This window comes from Coffea arabica, chromosome 8c (assembly GCF_036785885.1).
Source record: "Coffea arabica cultivar ET-39 chromosome 8c, Coffea Arabica ET-39 HiFi, whole genome shotgun sequence".
NCBI classification, from domain to species: Eukaryota; Viridiplantae; Streptophyta; class Magnoliopsida; order Gentianales; family Rubiaceae; genus Coffea; species Coffea arabica.
In genome coordinates, this window is record NC_092325.1 from 35,568,580 (window position 1) to 35,574,579 (window position 6,000).

Here is a 6,000-nt window from a genome sequence, read left to right on the forward strand (position 1 = left end):
TGAAGGAAGTAGAAGACAATAACAAAAAAGGATTCTTCTCAGATTTAACAAACTCATAGAGGCCAGTTGTCAATATTTTGACTGTGTTTCTAGCTCCACTTCTTGTGAACGTGATGATGTTCTCTAGTTTTGTGGGCCCACAACGATGACGCTTTCTGGAAGGAAGAGAAGAAGTTATTTGTGAGTCCTGGGTCCGTCTTCCCATTGCATTCTATTTTGCTAAATGGATTTATATGGATCAAGTGGATAAACCATGTAAATCTATCAATTTAATTGGTTTTAAATGGTTATCCATTTAAAACCATCACACTTTTTTGAGTCATCCAAATCCATTTAAACTTGGTTTATATGGATGGATAAATGGATTTGAATCCATTTTGCCACCTCTAGATTTGCCCGTAGGTAGTTTTGCATGAATTTAGGACCTCAATTGGCCACGTTATGTCCGTAGACTGTGTTCGGGTAAGAGATTTAGGACCTCAACTGGCCTCTCATCCAACGAAAATATGCTTCATTTTGACCAATGCAACTGTGTTAGGATAGGAGATTATTTGGAACAATTTTTTTAAAAAAAAATAGTGTAGCATTTTTCAATGAAAATATATTCCATTTTGGCCAATGTGACTGTGTTTGGATAAGAGATTATTTGGGATAATATTTTTAAAAAATAATACAGCACTTTTTTGATGTGATGCGATAAAAATATAATTAAAAATATATTTATGATGCAAATAGATAAATGGGTTAAATGCAGAAAACCCCCATGAACTTTCATAGCTATTGCACAATACACCCCGAAATATGTTTATAGGTACTTTGCACCCAAGCTTCACTGAAAAGTGACGGATCTTTACACACCGTTTAATTCATCACACAAATGACAACTTTATCCTCAGATAATAATAGATAGACAAAAGCACCCTTTGTCCCAATCAAACCCATTATGTCGGGCGGCAAGTACAAGGCAAAGAAAGTCTGAACATTAGTTTCACTGCCAAAATTCTTGAGTTTGCCAATAATGAAGGGATCCTCGCTTCTTACTGCGCGTCCAAGCTCCAACTGAATCTTCCAAGCTTCGTGGAAGAATGTGTTTGTAGTCGGGACAGTTGGGGCTGTCAGGAGGTTAGCCGTGTCAAAAAGGGGTTTTCAGGTACGTGCACAGGGTCTCCACCTGCTTCCAGTCTTCCAGTGACGGTGCCTCTTTGTAATCAGGGTCTGAAGTATCTAGACACGAGAAAACTTCTTTCAGTTCAGATGCAGCCAACAGCATTTCATATGTTGTGTTCCATTTAGTTAGGTCGTCAATGGCTAGAACTTTTGTGCTAGGCACTTGAAGTTGCTGTTTGAAGTTGTTGCTTGAGCTCAAGAAACTTCTCGTCGTGGGATTCTGAAGTTTTCACATACTTCACACTGTCTCTAACCTTCTTAACCATTCCGAACACAGATGTTAATGCATCTTGGGCAAGGCTACTCAGACTTCTAATGAGACAATTGCCCAGCAAGAGCTGACCATTGAGAACAAGAGGGTTCTTAACAGAGTGTAAAGCTCTTAAATTATCAACTGCAGCATCACTCAAGGATTGATTTATGGTGATAGAGAATAACTTTCCCTCCATGCTCCAATCTGATAAACAAGCAGCAACTGCATGGCTGAAAGTAGCATCTGAATCTGGATAAGGCTCCGTGATGACGTTGAGAAGCTTCCTGTGCATTTCTCACTCACTATCAATAAATTGCCCACTTAGAAAGACGTAGCCTAGTCCTCGGCAGGAAGACCACATATCTAGGGTGAGGCAAATATGTCCTGGCATTGCTTCAATCACCTTTTGAATGGACTGTTTTTCCCTGAGATAGGTTGCAACACAATCCCCTTGGACAATGTTGAAACTCACCATATCGAATCGAGGCTGAAGATTCTGAACAAAAGCAACAAAGCCAGGATGCTCAACAATGTTAAGGGGGTAATCATGCATGATTATCATCCTAGAAATCTCATCGCGGTAGTGGTTAGGATCAAATGAAACGTAAGGTGCTGCAGTAGTTCTGTAATGACGTCTTGGAGTATCAGTACCTGCCCCATATCCACCAACCTTTGAAGGTGCACTAAATGGGCTGGACTGATTTTTCTCCTGATTACGAAGGACAACTCGGTAGGTTCCTTTAGCAATGTGGCGTTTAAGATGACTAATGCCTGCTACTTTTGAGCCCGTACTGTATGCGAATGGTTGCTTGCATTGCTTACAACATGCCCTTCGACAACCAGCTCCAACTGTTTCAATGGTGAAGTGTTCCCAAACCATAGCCTTCTTCTTTCTACGCTTGTTAGGTTGAGTTTCTGGGTTGCTTGGTGGTGTTTCCATATTGTTGGGCTATGGCTCAACTGGGACAATCTCATTGTTTGCAGTAGTAGCAGACACCTCAACATCAGTGGCGATGTCAGGGCAATTCTGTCAACAAATTCAACGGGACAGAAAGTGCAAGCTACGTGCTTTGTTCCACCGTGAAATGTGTGAACAGTCATTTTCTAAGGGTGCAAAGTGCCTATAAACATATTTCAGGGTGTATTGTGCAATGGTTATGAAAGTTCATGGGGGTTTTCTGCATTTAACTCTAGATAAATTTGTGTAAATAATTTGCTATCCAAACTAATTCGTTGTGAGGGCCCGAGTTAGATATGTATCCATATCAACATTAATCAAGCAATCAATACATAAAAACTGAACCATCAAGTTGTATTACATTAAACACGTAAGAAGACGACATTAAATTCTTGCTTGCATGATTTGCTAGATTTCAAATGATTCTTTCATATTGTTGATTATGTACCACATGTATATAGGTATCGATAAGGGTACCTCCTGAGAGGACCACAGTGATAGAACCTTTTTCTTTGTTAAATATATCAACTTTTGCGAATTTGCGTTGATGGTTTTAATCCTGCATGTAAATTTCTATACAAAAAGTAGTATATGTCGTTCGTGAATTAGTACTTTCAGTTTGAGTGTTCAGCATATGGGTGCACCAAACTCAATAAAATGGTTGTCAAGTATGTTAAAATTCCATTAAATATTTGGAAGAGTTTGTTTGGAGAGTTTTATGTGAGTAGTTTGTCTGCTGGATTTTAACTTAGATTGATATTGATATTCTACGCTTTCTAATGAGATTGAAAATCATTTAAAGTTTGTATTTTTTTTATGTTTTATTGAAGGAGAATATTATTTTGATACGACACTTTAAATCCTTAATATCTCTATAATTTCTAGTAATCACGAGAAAACACTTAGCGACTAAATATCACAAAAAGGAATACAAACAACATGCAACGTACGCTCTCTTATACTAGTTACTTAAAATATAGGACAAAAAAACATGATTTTAGTCTAGTGCTCTAAATTTGGATTCAAAATGTTTTCGGACGTGTTCAGAAATCACCATTGCCTGGAATACAGCATGTACATGATCTCGTTGATAATCAAATTCAGTGAAGAAGTAATTGATGAGGGGAAAAATTCCCTTTTCATCCCTAAATTTGAATTAGGGACACATTTCATTCCCAAACTTTAGTACCTATGCGTTCCACGTTTTAGTGCAAATGTCCATGCAAAATTAGTTACGTTTTGATTTCCTCTACAATTATTCGTTTACTGTAATTCCTCTACAATTCCACCGCTATATTTGATATACAGAACTAGAAGACATACAACTTGGTAAAATGAAGTTGAATGGTGGTGCTGGCTCAAATCGTTTTCCTCATAAAATTAACTATAAACTCCATTCTATCTGGCAAGTAAGGAATAAACAGATTTTCCTGCAAATTCAAACTTTTGTATGTGGCAGCTGTTGAAATGGTTGTCACCGCTATTCAGATGATTCTTGCTTCTTGGCGTGGTGTTCCTCGAGCTAAAGAAAATTGGGAGCTTGCATCGGAATCCAGATTTGATCAGCGTTGCTTTATTAATTGTTCGGTAGTGAATGTTTCAATTTTGATTCCGATTGTATAGTGCTAGAAGGATGCAGTAAAATTTTGTCCAAAGTCACAAGGAGAGAATCTGGATTCTTTCAATGGGAATGAAGCTAAAATGACAGATTTGCCCAAAGATAGTTTTGAATAAATTTAGGACCTCAATTGGCCACTCTATGCCCGTACTACCATGTCACATTATCTAATGGGAAGGACAAAAATGACATTACAGTTGTGGGTTCCACCACAATATCAATCATTATTTGGGCCCCGCCCTATCGTGAAGGATGTCTTTCCTTCCCTCGTTCAATTTAAGGCCTGTTTGGCAAATGGGTTTTTACCCAAATTTGCCTCCTATCAGTTTTTTATTAATTTTAATTACGGTAATTTTAAAAAATTTCTCAAAATTTTTTATCTATACATTTCAAAATATCAAAAATCCCGTTCTCCCTCTCTTCTTCCATCTCAACCCACCACCACGGTAGACTGGCCGGTGATAGCAGATGCAGCTTTTCTTTTCTCTCTCCCTCTTCTCCCCCCTCCTCCCCTCCCCTTCCCTTCCCCTTCCCCCCGCCACCAGATCGGAGAGGGGGATGGGCTTCTCCCCCCTCCTCCCCTCCTCTTCCCTTCCCCTTCCTCCTGGTCCGATGGGGATGGCCTTCTCCCCCCTCCTCTCAGGGGGAGGGGGAAGGGAAGGGGAGGGGAGGTGGGGGGAGAGGCAGCAGAGGGGGAGAGAAAAAGCAAAAAAATTTCTCATTTTTGTTGTTACAACTTCCGACAGAGGGAGGGAGAAGTGGCGAGGGAGGGGGAGAAGAGAGAAGAGAGGGAGAGAAAAGGCAAAAAAAAAAAAAAAAATCCCATTTCTAGTGCTGCAACTTTCGACGAAAGGAGGGAGAGGTGGCGGGAAAGTGACAGAGGGAGAGGAAAGGGAAGGAGAGGGGGAGAGGGAGAGGGAGAGAGAAAAGGCAAAAAATAAATTTTTTTTGCATCTGCCTCTTCCAGCTGGGAGGGGTGGCGGCCTGGCAAGGGTGGGAGAAGGGAGAAGGGAGAAGAAGAAGAGAGGAAAAAAAAGAAAAAAGAAAGGAAGAAAGAGAAAGAGAAAAAGAAAAGAAATAAAAAGTTTTTTATTTTTAAATTTTTTCTACAATTCCTACGGTAAGTTATAATAAAATTTAGGCAAACATTTCAAAAGATTCATTTGCCAAACGGATATTTGAATTATTATTTTACTTTAAAACTCTCGAGCAAAAATTTTACAATATTTGAATTCTTATTGTTATTGGTCCAAAGCAGCAATGTTAGAATGCGACATTCAGCGCTAATTTGCCATGTTTCATCAATGCTCGATCACTGATAAATCCGGTGAAAATTAACTCTCAAATCAGGCTCACAATTCCCATGTTTAAACTGTAAAATTGAACCTTGACAATTTGTCCATTACCATAAACTAGTAAAACGAAAATACCCCAAAGCCTGAGAACTAGTGGCGTTTTTTTGTAAGGAATCATAGAGACATGCACAGCAAATAATTTAAAAAATTAATAAAAGTTTATCATGTAATTAATATCTTTTTGTCACACTTATCTTATATTAATTTTGAAATAAGTTGTACTTATTCTATTATTTGATTGATGTTCATTTCTTATACCAAAAGATGACCACAACGAATAAATACCTAAAAACACTTTTTAAAACTCTTCCACTTAACGCTAAGAATTTCAAGCTATACTTCTTCAAATTGCCAGACATGATATAACTCCTTTTTCATCAGAGGTGTTAAATCCTTATAAGTTATTCACCATCTTTTCATGCTTTAAGTATATACTTATAAGCTAATGATGTAAACATTCTCTGTTACGGGAGCAATCATATATCAAAACAAAATATAACTTTCCATACTCAAGATACTATAATAATCTTAAATCTAAGAATTAATTACACAAATGTCATTTAGAGATTAATCCTTTGGCACTTAAAGAATATCCATATACGGATCAATCTAGTAAATTTGATTATCCTATCAAACACTCATATATTAG

The 6,000-nt window shown here is 37.9% G+C and overlaps 1 pseudogene; it reads right to left on the bottom strand.

The window, feature by feature from the left end:
• Positions 1-861: 861 nt before the first annotated feature.
• LOC113706021 (zinc finger BED domain-containing protein DAYSLEEPER-like) lies at positions 862-2,360 on the bottom strand (annotated as a pseudogene).
• Positions 2,361-6,000: the final 3,640 nt, after the last annotated feature.